The sequence below is a fragment of the Gymnogyps californianus genome, chromosome 4 (genome assembly GCF_018139145.2).
Source record: "Gymnogyps californianus isolate 813 chromosome 4, ASM1813914v2, whole genome shotgun sequence".
In the NCBI taxonomy this organism is placed as follows: domain Eukaryota; kingdom Metazoa; phylum Chordata; class Aves; order Accipitriformes; family Cathartidae; genus Gymnogyps; species Gymnogyps californianus.
This window is the reverse complement of record NC_059474.1, coordinates 56,035,712-56,050,883: the sequence shown is the minus strand read 5'-3', so window position 1 is coordinate 56,050,883 and position 15,172 is coordinate 56,035,712.

The following is a 15,172-nucleotide window of genomic DNA, read 5'->3' as shown; positions in this document are numbered from 1 at the left end:
AGGGATTGTACTTTTGTTGCACTGCACTTCAGACATTTCCAGCATTCCAAATGTGATTCCATTTGCTCTTCATCAGAGCAATCAAGCTGCCAATGGATTTTTCCCCTTTCAGTTATATACTAACAAACCTAACGTACATAATACACTAATAAAAAAAAATATTCCTGTGAATTCAGGCATTAATGCCCATGACATACTTTGCCTTTGCAAGCAAATCTTTACTTTAAGGGGGACCAAACACATTACTAACCTATACCTTTCTTCTACGAGGAGTATCTCCTTAGCTATAGATAAGTCCTTGGAAAGTACCATTTAACTTGTTACAAACAAGTGACATATGAGTAGGACTAGGAACACTACTAGTTCTGCAGCAGTTGCCTTGGTGTTTTCTGTTTTTTTTTCCACTTTTCCTAGAACCAAAAATATTTCCAACAATATTTTGTTCTGAAACGCTATATTTAAATCACTTCCTCAGTCCCCTTCATTTGCATGCTTTCTTATACCTGACAATCCGTTACCATGAGCAATGGAGAAATTTCTGCACTGACTACAGTAAACCTTTGGCAGTTGTTCCTGTTCTGACTGGTTCTGTGCAAAATCACCTCTCACTCCTTTCAGAAAAGACAAAATGTGGTCTTCCTTAGCACAGTGTCTTGAATTCTTAATGGGACATGACTGTGATAGCACTGTTGTGGTCTCAATCCAAAAAGGATATTACAATTAATTAAAAATTCACAAAGACTGTAATATTTATTATTATTAGACTGTATTTCTCCTTATTATTATTAGATCATGATCTTTCTTTCTGCCTTGCATTTGTGTCCTGATGATGTGGTTATCCTCCCATACAACTGCTGTTTAACTCATAAAAATATGCAGGATAAAATCATCTTTGGATACAAGTGTGGCATGCAGAGCAATCTAGCTGCAGAGCTTTTAATTAGACTACAGCTATTTTGCATATCAAATATATCTGTTTGAATTTCAGCAGGAGGTGATGTAATTTAGAGACTGTAAAGACATGTGGAGCCCTTTGTGTTTAAACATACCGCTTAAATGTAAACCACTGCTCTTTGATTTCAAGTACACAAGGTTTGATCACCAAAGTGGCCTGGGGAACACCAGCAGCTTTCAGCTGAGATGAAGCCACTTGGGTCCTCACTGAGGGGGAAGCATCTCCTCTCCTTTCCTCCCCAGGTCCCTGCTCAGGTGCAGGTTCCTCAGCTCCAGGAGCAGCCTGGCAGAAGGACCTAAGGGAGGATCAAGTAATTTTTTAAAATGAATTTTTTACCTTTGTTCCTCTCTTTACTTCCCACATAGTCTCTGCTGTAATACAAAAAACTGGCTTTCTAGCACGCCTCCTCCAAGTCCAGCGTTGGACATTGCGCTTACCGAGCCCTTGCACAAAACCCATGCTGCTGCAGCTGTGTGGCAAACACTTGCTGTTTACATAAACATTAATGATTAGAAGTTTTTCTTTCTCATTGGCCAGGTTTGCAAGTGCAAAGACAAAAGATCTGGGGAAATACTGTGTTTAAACCGGCAAAAGCTCAGAGGAGGAAGACACATCTATGATTTCAGGTGCTCAGTTCAGTAGAGCGACACAAAGGGAGAAGTTTTCTATTTCTCACTTGCTTTCAATTTCTTTAATTTTTCCAAATAGTTTAATTAGTTCAGGAGATTTAATTAACAATTACACTGCTTGGGTTTGCTCTGAAAAGATCTGAGTGAATCAAGTCTTCCCCTTCCTTTTACAGCAATTTAATAACGTAAGGACCGCTCATTAAGCAAGAGGGAGCTAATCAATCTAAGCAATAGATTAAGAGAAAATGAAGCCTAAAATCAGAGTCTGGTAGCCACAGCTAGCTGCTGGTTTTGGCTCCCTGCACATTGCAAGGGAGAAGGCAGCATGTAGCATAAAAACCAGAGGGTTTTTTCAAGTATTGACAAGGAATGTACTTTTTATTTTTTACTTTTTATGATCGATTCACTTCAGCAAAAAGGCCTCACCATTCAGCTTAGTGGCCAGTATCTCCTGCCCACAGCAAGCAGAAAAACTATGGCTGTAATCTTAACTAAATGTTGGTGCCATCTGGTGTGGGCCGGGAAAGTAGCAGGGATCTTCCCTCTGGCAGTACTTTTCCTCTGTGAGCTACTGTGAGGAACCAGCTGGGTTTTTTTTTCTGGGAAGCAACACTCTACAATTTGATAGTCATTGTGTTTTATCCCCCGAGGTGGCAAGCGCCCCGGTCTTTCCTCCTCTTCCCTTCCCTGGCACCACGGGGCCGGGAGGAGCAGGCCCCAGCCAGACCTGGCCCCGGGCAGCGTCGGGCCCACAGGGCAGCCGGATGGCAAGGCCTGGGCACGCCTGGTTATTCACAGCTTCCACTGCTGTTAAGGTATGCTTCGACGTTGTTGATATTTATTAACAAGAGATGTATTTGATAATATAGTTATTTCATGGTTTTGTTTCACGAGGAGAGCCTGAAGGCACTGGCTGGATGAACACCAGCTTGGGCAGGGCCCCTGGCAGGGCCTGTCGGCAAACCCCCAGCAGCGTTTCCGCTTGGGGTTGCGAAACCTTTAACTCTCCTCAGGAGAGCAGGCTTGCTCCATCCTGCCTCAGGCTTGTCTCTTATCCCTCTTCACCCAGCAGCTCCTGGGTTCGTGGAGTAACTTCACTCACACCTGGCAGCAAGAGCAAAGGCCTCAAAGACACGAAGCCCTGAAGAATTAAATGAAAACTGGTGGCTGGAGGGAGGATGGAGACCCCCCTTGAGTCATGTCCCTCGTGAGGGAAATTGGCACTGCCGACCCCACGCTTTGCCTTCTCCGTTGCCTGGCCAGCATGTGCATTTTGGAGCTGGGGTGAGGAGAGGTGCTCAGGCAGAAGGTAGTGCGGTAAGAGGGCTGGGCATGGTGGGGGCACGGGAGGGATTGGAGTAGGCGAAATGAAAGCATTGCAAGGGTTGGGGGAAGAGCATGGAAGGTGGAAAGGGAGAGAGGGGAGCGACCCAAACCCATAGAAGACCAGGTTTCACTAACGCATCTGCTCACAGTGTGTCATGTTGACTCCTCAGAAGCTACACCACCCTCCCCTCTTGCTTTCATAAATGAGGCATGGCTAAATTCCTGCAGTTGCAAAGATATGGTTATTACTGAAGCTCCTTTTCCTCTTGACCTCTGTTTCTCTCCTGTCTGAAAGTTTACTGGCATATCCACATATTACAGATTTTTGTTTGTTTGTTCTTAGGAATTATTTTTACCATCCAGACAATTTGGAATGTACCAGGAAGGCAGGCAGCGGAATTGCTTTTATTTTGCCGACAGTTGTCATGATGGGTGGTGACAGCAGAGTTTCCATCCACTGTGTAGATAGGTTAGTTATTTGAGTGTGACATGACCTTCAGATTAGATAATCATGGGCTGTTGTTTTTATCAGATCTGCCAAGAAAAAAGATTACTTCCTTCAAAAACAAATTAGAATTCATGATTTTTCCCAAGGAAACTGCATACTTTTGGGGTATAATAGGGAGATGTTTTCATGACTAAAATCCTTCTTCTCTTATGTATATGAAGGGAGTAGAATAAAATATGGCCTTGACATTTCTTAATGATGCTGTGTGCATGTGATGCTGTACAAGACAGTGGTTCCTGAGATCCTGGAGCTTTAGATAATGTAGGCACAGGCTTGTACTTAATTTGCTTTTTAATCCACTGGGCAATATCATACAAGGAAAATATTTATTTCACAAAATAACCAAAAGCCTGCCTTCATTCAGGGATTATTGCAATTCATTCGTATGCGAAGAAAATATTCCAATAGTTGCTGTCAGTGTTTTCAGAACAACAGCCCGCAATCTACTTTGGTTGTGTGCTTAAGTCTTCTCTCTTTTGTATTGTACGTTTTGGTGTAAGATTTGTTGGAAAATAAGAGCTTAGCCAGTGCGTCTGAACATTGTACACCCTTGCACACTGTGCCATGGTTTTCTTCGGGGAGTATGTGTTAACTGCCAAATATTATATTGACATCAGGAAGTGAGCTTTCCACTACTGGAAACATGCACTGCCAACTATAGCATTCCTAAGTAAATACTGAAGCAGAGATCATTGTTTATGGTCCACCTATTCACCCATCCAAACCTCTGTACCCTGATGTACAGAAGCAAAAGGAAGTTTCAAAAGTACACAAGACCACTTTTCTCCTCATCTGACTTTGGGCCTGATCAGACTCCTCGTGAAATCAATGGGAAGAGACTCTACCCCTCTGCAGCAGGAACCCCTTCCAGAGGCTTCATTCCTCATTTGGAAGTGTGATGTGATTTAGCAACCCTCTCGGGGTGATTGACCTGGATGAGAGACAATTTTCAGCATTATCCTAACTCTGATTCCATCAATTTGAGGCAGGCCAGGGCTGACCACTTGAAAATCCCCACTGGCATATTTTTTGTGATGAGTCATCTGAATTTTTATGAAAGGTGCTGATTTCATGGAAACAGGGACTGATGCTGCAGCCCGCGCATTGCTTTATGCAGTAGTAATGGCTGTCTTCCTGGCTTTCCTCCTGATGAACTGTGACAAAATGGCTTGCAATTTTTACATATATATGTGTGTGTATGTGTATGCAGTGTAGTACATTATTAATGTAAAATAAATATACATTTTTTGTAACATATCTCTTAAAATGAACACTACCTGAAACAAAGAAATGTTTAACTTACTTAGCACTTAGCTCCATTCTTGCCCCAGGAGAAACTCGCACTAGCTTTGCCTGAGTAAAGAATGAGAAAGAAAAAAAGAAAAAGGTTGTGGAAGGTAATACACCTCTGTAGTTATACAAATAACAGCTTTGCTGGACATATGTCTAATCTGAGACTACGTATTCTAGATTTATTCAAGCTTTGGTCCATCTGCCTCAATTGCCATAAACACTTCCATTTAAATACAGAAGGAGGTTAGTATAGAGAAACATACTGATTATATGCAGAGTAATGATTACACCCACATGGATACTGTGGGATGCATTCAGTTCATTGGTCCAAATGGACCCAATCCTGGCTGTAACAGCCAAGGAGTCCTGTGTTAGCATCTGGTGAAGAGAAAGAGGCTTTCTTATATCCAGATGGTTTCTCACTGCCGTTCTGGCCTGGGAGGGCAGCGGGCATTCGGCACAGTGCAGAGTAATGTCAGAATCACTCCAGCCACTACCAGCCAGCTCTGAGAGAAGGAAACTGTGTTAGTGTCAGATTTGCTTGCTTTTCCTACTGTGATATGCACCCACAGCTCAACTGGTCTAAAAGATGTGGGACATTATTTCAGTTCCTATCGGTCTCTTACAATTGTTAACTAACATCATTTGTTTATTTGAGGAGATTTGAGTGTTTCATTGTGGCTGCTATGTTGTTTATATCCTATTTGGGGGTGTTGCAGAACGTTCTTTAAATAAAAAGCTTTGACCTTTTATTTTTTTAAAGCCTTTGTGCAAAATAATCTGCTGTACTTTAACACCTTGCGCTCACCCGTGTTGCTCTTGCTTTCACATACTCATTTATGTTTCTGTAAAAGGTGTTTTTCATCCTATGCTTATTTAACATGTTTATATCGCAATGTTTCTATTATATATTTAGTATGTATATACACTTATATACATAAATACGTAAAGCTATTAAAGCCCTTCTCCTTCGGGGGCTATTATGGGCTGCATTTCAATAGACATTTAATACATTTTAAAGGTCCAATTAACCAGCTTTAAAAGTCCTGGAACTCCACAACTCAGTTATGCCACACTTTCTATACAAAGCTTTGTGAGGGTAGCTATTACTGCGTGGTATGACTTGTTAAGTGTAGTTGAGTGCAGTGGGAGCCAAGGAGGCTGCATTTTGATCATTACATTTTAATAGTGTCTGCTTTTTTTTTTATGGAACTCGTGTATATGCAGTCCTTTCTACTATACATCATATACCACTGTAGTCTGAGCTTTGGCTTAACATGTTTAAATCTCCAATCTGTGCTTAATGGCAGGATGAAGAATGATGTTTTTCTGTCTGTCCTAAGAAGAAAGCATATCAAAGGTATTACTTCTGGTGGCAGCATGCTTACTGTAGACACTTACTATCTTAGAAATGAATTGAGAGAATTATTAACTATGATTTATACTTGTATGACTGGAAAGAAAGAAAATCAATTAGTGTTGGCCATTACATAGCCCTAAGCTAGTGATATATAGGCAACAGATCCTATCAGTTCTTTTGGGATTGCTAATTATCCAGCTTGGACGATACTAATACTGTTAGTATTTGGGACACAATTCTGCTAGGAAAATTCCTTCAGGACAAAGCTTGGCATCTCTGATTTCAGAATGGAAGGGTTGCAACAAGAAAAGAAAAAGGAAAGAATGAAGCTTAACCACCATTTTAACTAAAAAATTGCCTTTGAAACTGAAAAGTACCGGTATTTTGTCCTGAAATATTATTTTACTTAAGAAGATATTAACATACACATTAACACAATAATGATGCACATCCCCTATACATGTGATATCACATCCTGAGCCACTTGCAGTGAGGTAAGTCAGTGGGATTTGGAAATGAGTGAGAACTGAAGTGTGACTCAGGACTTTCACCTGTAGGGATAGACAGTGTTGCTACTGGTACCTTGAACAAGTTTTTGGGAGGGTGATATCAAGCAGCCAACTTAAATAAGTGAGGAGCTCCTCACTCTGTTTAGAAGAACAAGTAGCCAATTTTCTCCTCTCTACAAAATATCTAAGTGATGGAATTGGAGCAGACAGAAATTTTACTAAGTAATTTAATTCAAGTTGTGTCAGTCTGAAATAAGAATAGAGCAAGGCATTCCTTCCCAGGAGTGCGGAGCTGCAAAGACACATACAGAGTGCAGTCGGGTTTGTATGTCCCCTTCAACAACTCCAGTGGTATTGTCTTAATCCCCATTGCTCTGCTGGACCTATGATGGACAACAAGTCAGTTGTGAATCTTAGCAGTGGCTCCAATGTCCTGTGACAGTTGTGTAAAACCCATGGGTATATGATTCTTCCTTGTGTCCTGCCCTCGTGTTCAGGCTAGGTCTATAGCTATCCTTCACTTTCACAATCATAAAAATAAAATCCTGTGCATAGCTAATTCCAGTATCTCAGCTAGTGATTTGGAGGAAAATATGTGGAAATAATGCTTGACAATTAGATGTGATCTGTAATCCACAGAATTACAGAGGACCAGAGGCACCACTCACCTATCCTGGCTTAGCAGTTCCTATCTTATTCACATCACCCCTCCTGAGACCTCTGTTTACAGAACATTATGCCAAATGTTTTTTTTCATTCACAGTTTGGTTGCTCTGTCTAAAGAACCTTGAAGAGCTGCAGAGAGAAAAAGCATTTTATCAGTTTGGTTTTGAAAGCTTTGCAAGACAAAGCAGAGAGAATTCCTGAGAGGCTGCAGGAATTCAAGGCTAAAGAGCAGAGGAGCCATGGAGGAAGGCTTACAGTTATGGATCTGTGTCTGGTTCACATTGCTGGGATCTCAATGGAAATAGTTTTCCTGATTTTCCTGAGAGCTGAGCCATGTCCTTTTACTAGATAGGGTGGCATTATGCCACTGCAAACTGGGCGATAAGACTCTGAAATTGAAAATAGAGAACTTTGGATACAGGGAAAAGTCTGGACAGGCAATGGGATCCTGTTCAAAAGAGGGAAAATGTAACAGGGCAGTTGGATCATTCTTGCAATGCAAATAAAGGATGTAGGAACCTATGGGCAGCTCTAGCTTCCATTAAACTCAGTAGCTGTTTTGCCATGGCTCTTAACAGGGCAAGCATTACAGCCATTAGAGGCCACGTTTTGCCCCTTTCCACATTAGTGAGAAAATTCCAATTGACTTTAGATAGTGAGAAATTATGCCACTCATTTTGTAACACAGAAATAATATTTAACCTGTTTGTTTTGTGTAAAAACTGCTACAAGAGAAGAGCCAAGATACAAAAAGAACGAGTTGAAAAAGCAATTCAGTGAAACTGTGGAGCTGCTTTTAGTATTTATATGTTAAAACTTTCTTTTGAAATAGTCTCACTGAGCTTACATGGGTTGTTTGAAGATAAAAAGAAGACTAAGGGTGGCATTTTCAGCAGGGATTTATCCCTGTTCCTTCTCAAGTCAATTGGATTTCCACACTAGCAGGTCAGGGAAGTGCTGTATAGAGAGAGCGTAATCTAAACCAAAGCCCACTTACAACCCCCAGTCCAGTGGGAGTCCTTCCACAATGTCAATTGCTTCAGACAAAAATTTCAAAGGAGGTCACCATTTCTATAATTTTTCTATGGCTGACTGCAGTGATACATCTAATTACTGATATTACTCTGACCAGTAATAAAAACACATTGGTAGAGCTTAGTGCACAAGAAGCTTGAAAAAGTTATTCCAGCCACCTTGAACGGTTCTTGATCTTGTTTGTTAAAATTATTCCATAAATAGTCAAGGGCTTCCAAAGACACAGGTCGAAACACAATTCAATTCCAGGCACACAGCTGGACTATCAAGCAACCCTTCAGCTGGGACATGAGGATCCTGGTGTGTTTCATGGTCATGAAATACGTTGTGAACATAACCTTGCCTGATTTTTTTTTAAGCAGGCATTGGGGTACAGTTGGAGAAATCAGCTTATTGCAGGACCTTTCCAGGACAGTTTGGAATGCTGTTTCATTTATACCCTTGCAGACATCACAAGCTCATTTAAGCCATGTACACGTTTGAGTTCCCCTGGACTGATTTATTTAAATAAATTTTTTAAACAAAGGAAAAATCAGGACTTGAGAGCTGCTTGGAAGATGAACTTTTACATAGCAACACCCTAAAAGGTATCTCTGATCTAACTGGAACAGGGAAACCTGTTTGGAAGCCAGAGCTTGGTGGGAGAGTTTTACTGAGTTTATCTGAACTAGTGCAGCTAAGAGACGCCTAGGAGAAATCCTGTATAGCAGCTCAGAGAAGAGAACACCTTCAGATGTATTTAAAACTTACATTTTCTTATTTTACAACTTGCTTTTGTCTTATGTAATCTGAGCTGGTAAGGCATCACCTTGTTTCTCAGGCACACAGAATAGAGAGGTCTGTCAGGCCATGAAAGCAAGACAGGCTGGCGACCACACAGTTGTGGCATGCTTGTCTGCTGCAGGGTTCATTGGAGGGGAATGCAGAGTACCACTTACAATGAGAGGTATTCCTCAGAGAGCCCTACGCTTCGCCAGGAGGCACTGGGGGTGTTTGTGGAGGACAGTGCTGGTGTTACCACTGCTCTCCCATGGGAGGCAGGCAATGGGCTGGTGGGTCTATCTTGCGCTGGGCATTACTTGACTGCAGCGCTATGCACGCTACCGTGCAGACTCGTCCAGTAAAGCTCTAGCTGGGGATGGAAGGAAGGAAATCAATGAATCACCAAGAATCAGCACACAGCCCTTCCTGCTTTCGAGAGGTTTTGTTAAGCCCCTGACTAACGAAAGAACTGAAAACACACATAAGGCCCTGGTAATTACTGTGGGACTCTGCTTTAAGCAAATCAAAGGTGGGGTGTTTTCACAATTGTAATAATGTTTGCTCTCATAGCTTCCTTTGCTGCAATATTAAACTGCTCTTTAATCTCCACCAAATGAGCCGCATTAGCGAAGAACAAGCTCATCTTGCGTTTCAGCTACAGCAGTTATCTTCCACTAAGTAGTTCTTATCAGTTTACTAACTTTATTTTACCAGCAAGGATGGTGAAACTAAAGCCAGGATGTGGCCATCCCTGAATTCACAATCTGAGTCTTGCATACATGGCAACGCTCCACGGGGAAGCTCCAAGGGGAAGCCCTTGAAAATTGATCTTGCAAAGTTTCTTAACTTTGTACTTGGGCGCAAGTGTGCACTAAAATTTCTGGAGCAACTGTGTATGGGTGAGCTCTTGAAAATACAGCTTCAACAGTGCACTGCATTTGTTCACTTAATCTATGTTGTCTCACACTGTCATCCTCATCTTTTCTTCATCACCCTGCTAGGTCTGCTGCAGTGGATTTCAGAGGGTCAGCAGTTCTAGGAGATAAACTCAAAGCCATCCTACAAAGTAGGAGCTCCACTGTCCTGTGAAAATGTTTCCTCCTTTTATCTAAGGGATATTTAAGGGTTTAAGCTCACATCAGTTGCCTTTTAATCTTTGTTTTGTAATCTTTCTCAGACCTGTCAGCAAAAATGTTTGCCACCTTGCTCTACTCACTGAGTAGGGTGGCTACAGTGTCAAGAAAGCTTCTTCCTCATGCTATTTTTAGTGCCCCTTTGGATTAACTCCCTACCTCTCTATGACCAGTCAACACTATTATCCCACAGTCCATGTTGCAACCCTGCAGAGGGTGACTTACATGAATTCCTTTAGACATACAAGTCTTACACTAAATTCAATTAAGGAATACAGAAAGATTCTTACTCTTCGTAAAATTATTCACATGTAGTCACTAAAAAAATCCAAACAGAAAAATATATAGTATGTTCACTCTGAGGACTCCAGAGACAAAAGCTGCCCTGGTCTGTAAGGAATGAATTAAGACAAATCAGTGCAAGGTGTTCTGAGAATAACCTAAAAGGACATAAAAAAGCTGTCCTAATTAAAATAAAAATCAGCTTCTAAAAGGGGTTAGTAAAATGGTTACAGCTTTTGTGTATAGGCGAGGCTTGAGAAAATAAGAGCATAATTACACTTTTATTTGAAAAGAGGACTTTCTAGGAATAGAGTTACACATTTGGTTTTGATTTGTGCTTCTGGTTTGGCTTTCGCTTTGGCTTCTGCTTAAGATTTAGCCTAGGTTTTGGTTTCAAGCATAGCCATACCCTGGAGTTATACTTTCTGTGTTCCGGAGGGTCTTGACAAGGAAAACAGAGCCTCTTTAAAAGTAGCCAATTAAAATAGCTTATTTTTATTTTTATCTTCCAATTCCCTGTAGGGCATCCTGTTACCAGTTACATAGCAGAGACAAATCCACTTCTTCAGCAGAAAAAGGCAGGTAGTTTCAGCTGCTGGAGTGTATGAGATCCCTGGGGCCTCAGGGGTCCCTTGTCTTGCAGGAGGTGGGAATGGTGCCATTGCATGGGCTGAAGGCTGTGTGGAACCTGTGGAGCCCTACTGAAGGCTAGGCAGACAGATAGGCCATGAGTGGCTTTTGCATAGATAACAAGAGGGAAGGAAGGAAGCAACTGGGAGAAATGCAGCAAGACCTGAGACAACTTCACAAGAAGCTGGAAGGAGGAAAGGAAGCAAGCCTGCAGCCCCGGAGTTGTTCTGGTGCTCGGGGCTGTGCCACTGGCCCTGCCATCCTTCCTCTCTTCCACCTACAGAATACTACAGCAATGGTGAAATTTGGGGTTGCATCTAAAATGGAACTCGAAAATTAGAGCTGTTCTGATTTTGTGTTTGACCTGGAAGTAAAACTCTAATAGTACCTGAAAATCCTGGCGCTCTTATTTGTCCTTGGTTGAGAATGCATGGCCAAGATTTCAGACTTGAGAGACTAAATTAGGCTCCTAAACCCCACATTTAGGTGCCTAAATAAGCTACTTTCCTGGAACCTGCTGGGTGATTACCAGTAGCAAAGATCAAGCTACTAATCTTGGTGGCTAAAAAGGATTTAGGAGCCTAACATTAGACACCCACTTTTGAAGCATGCTGACATTGAGTTTTAGCCCATTCCTGATTTATATATTTTTATTTTTTTGTGAAGTTTTTTCCAGATGCAGCCCGAGATTCCTCTTGATGTCTTGTGTTAATAGACAGTGTTTGCAGAACGATTGCCCTCACCCATCCATCCCACAGCCCATTGTCGAACATTACAGGAGTTCAGACATATTGGCTGAAGGCTGCCAGCAGTTCTCCCTGCTTTTACTGACCAAGGAAATGCATTTGGCAAAAGGTGATAACTGCATTAATCTGAAGGAGGACTTTAGCAGTAAAATAGCCCCAGCTTTTCCACATCTGAAGTAATTTTCCATAGTAACTTGAGAAGGAATATCAGCCAGCTACAGAAGTGTGAGCACTATCTTAATTTTTCTCTCCTGGCCAATTATTTCTCTTGTTCTTATGATCTCCAAGAGAATAATTTGGCTAGTGAGACCTTAGTTGTGTAGGTTTGCCAGGTAGTCATATGGTCAGAACCCACTCCAGCTGAGTATATACTGCATTGCCTGTTATATAAACGAGGAAAAATGTTACTTGTTATCAGTGCAAGTACAAAGGGGAGAAGTGAAATTTGAGTGTGTGAAGATGCAACAGAGGAGGGAAAAAACAAACAGAAGCAATGCTCATTGCAGGGAAAGGAAAGGCATGTCAAAACTGTTGAGAACTGTGAAACAAAATGTTAAAAGTCTCGCAATACTGAAAGCAAGACAAAAAGAAATGTTTGGCTGAGTCTTTAGCTCCGTGGTGTTATGGGAGGTGCACAAACCAGGAAGAACTGGCCACAGTAGTGTAAGTGCCTTCTCTGTTAATTACCATGACAAGTCTATATGCAATGGGGTGCTCTTTTGTTATTCTAACAGTTGGGCACTCGAGTATCTTCAGGTCACATTAGCAAGGTCACGTGTGGTTATAAGTGACAGCTGATTCCTGTATAAGGAGCAGCTGAGTTGCAGAAGAGCAATATCAGGTGCTTTGGTTGACACGTAGATCACATCTGTCTTACCTTTGAAAGCAAACGTGATGTGTGCTTCTTGTTCCATGGCTTGCTACTTAGTATTGCCTATACTCGCTCATTTTCATGCACAGTGAATGTCACAGGCCAGTGGTTCAGCGAGTTCACAACTAACTCAATCCTAGATCTGATGTGACGGAAAATTCCGGTTGTTGGTAGTATTGTTTCTAACTTGCAGGTTCCATTCTGTCCCATAAATTGGCCTAATGCCCAATGGAAATAAAGGTAATCCCTATTCCATGTAGTTCCCACTCTGAGTGAGGCCAACACACTAATACGTACGGGAATGCAATATGAGGCTGGAGTAGGATGCAGGAGATTTGCAGAAAATAGAAATACAGGACTTCGGTTCACATGCCACAGTTCCTTCTCCAGGGCCTGATTCTATCAACACTTGCATGTATAACCTTGTATGTTAAGATGTCCAGCTGAATTTAATAGAAATAATCATTATGCACTCAAAGTACAGATTTGTCAACCTGTCACTAAAATAAGTGTAGAATAGGTGTGAGCAGAATTTTTCGAAGTGATCAGCCCTAACGCTGCTCACTGAAATTGGTGAAAGGTTAGTTTTGGATTTTTTAATTGACTTCACTGGGAGCACAGTTAGGCCGGTCTGGAAGGGTTTGAAGAATATGCCCTGTAACTTTGGCTAGAGAGCAGATCTGGCCTGGCTTGAGCACAGATCTGGTCTGGCTGAACAGCAGAAAACATTATTTTCAGTTAAATTCCTCAGCAAATATTGCTATTTACTCTCCAAAACATGTACTGAAAGGATATGTATCGCCAGCTTTGAAAATGATCAAATGTTAAAAAAATTCTTTATGAAATAGATCTTTCAACAAAAAGTAGAAAAACTTACTAAATAGTCAGCTTGATAAATAGTATTCCATCAGCTCTACTGTTTGAAAGATTTTGTGAAAAAAAATCCGATTTAAAAGAGGAAATAAAATAAAAATATGGCCTGAAAGAAGCATATTTCCAATGCAACTGCAAATGTTGTCAGTAACCAGCCATCTAGCCTGGATGAAGACACCTCCCAGTCATTGCTATTCTTGAAGGATTTTGTGACTCTTCCTGTTGTTTTGCGGTGGGTGGCTCAGTAACTCACCCCAGGGCCTCCCAGCCAAACAACAGGATCCTAGGGAAATGGAAGTCTTTCTGACAGCAATTGCTACCGAGGGACTGAAGTGCAGGAGCACCCTCCTCCCGCCCCGAAAAGCAAGGAGTGATTGCTATAAACTACTCGATCAAAGCAAGGAGACCACAGAGGAGGGGCTGGCTGTGGGTTGTCAGTGACGTATTGCTCCTCTTGCCCCTTGCTCATTGGTATTCTGCTGGAGCAGTACTAATGTCTAGATATTACTTCCTGAAACATGTGTACTTTCTGACGCTTTTTTTCTTTCAAGCACTGAGCTGATCCAGTCTTAGATGTACAGCAGATCCAAGCATCAGGTTATATAGTGATTTCCAGCAGCTATAAGCTATGTTGAAACAGTATCTTCTTGTAAAGCTCTGTTGTGCAATGAAGATGACAGAAAAGGGTTATTCCAATTAAATTAAATAAAAATCTTGGGTTTCCTCAATGAGTAGTTGAACAATTGCCAACACTTTACCTTTCTCCTAATGCAGATGAAGCTATTCGGCAAAATTGAACTTTCTGTCAGTACAGTAATACCCCTGCAAAGCAGGAGTTTTGTGCTATCATTACATCTACTTCAGTAAATGTGATGATACAACATGTCACTTCCCAGGTTTTGGCTATTTCTACCCATCTTTTGTTAACACATAGATTTGATAGTCTCTGTATGAGGAATTGGCACCTCAGCTAGCCCTTGACAGACTTTTCATTTCACCTTGTTACTCTAATGGACTAACCCCCAGGCTCCCCAGCTGTGGTCTGCACATGCAGGCTGAAAATGGGCCTTCATATCTGTGGGTGATGACAGAAGTTAGATAAACAGTGGATTAATAAATTGGATACATTTTCCAGACTGAAATTCTACCTCATAGACTTTCAGGATAGCAAGGGCCCTACAGAAATGGGAGGCAGATCTCTGCCACAAACCATGGTGCATTATCTCTGACAGATATTTAACCTGTTTTTGCATGTTCCTGGTGATGGCCATACTCCCTGTCTTCAGCCAAACTATTCAAACAGTAGAAAGTTAGATGAAAACAGTATGCCGTAGTTTTATTGAGTGCTTACTTCCTTCATGAATGTGATTAGGGTACTCGGCCTGAAACTATAGTTGTGTGGACTGCATTGTCCCAGCCTTGCCATTGTTCCTCCCTTTTTTTCCCATCCCTCAAGAAACAAAAATAACTAGTCTGTAGAAGCAATTGATGTCCACCTGCTATTCCCAGCACTGAACAAAAATGAAAGCGAAGTATTAACTTCAGTGTCTGAAGTGCTGAACTTCAGAGTGTAGCTCCAGTTGATTTACTGGAG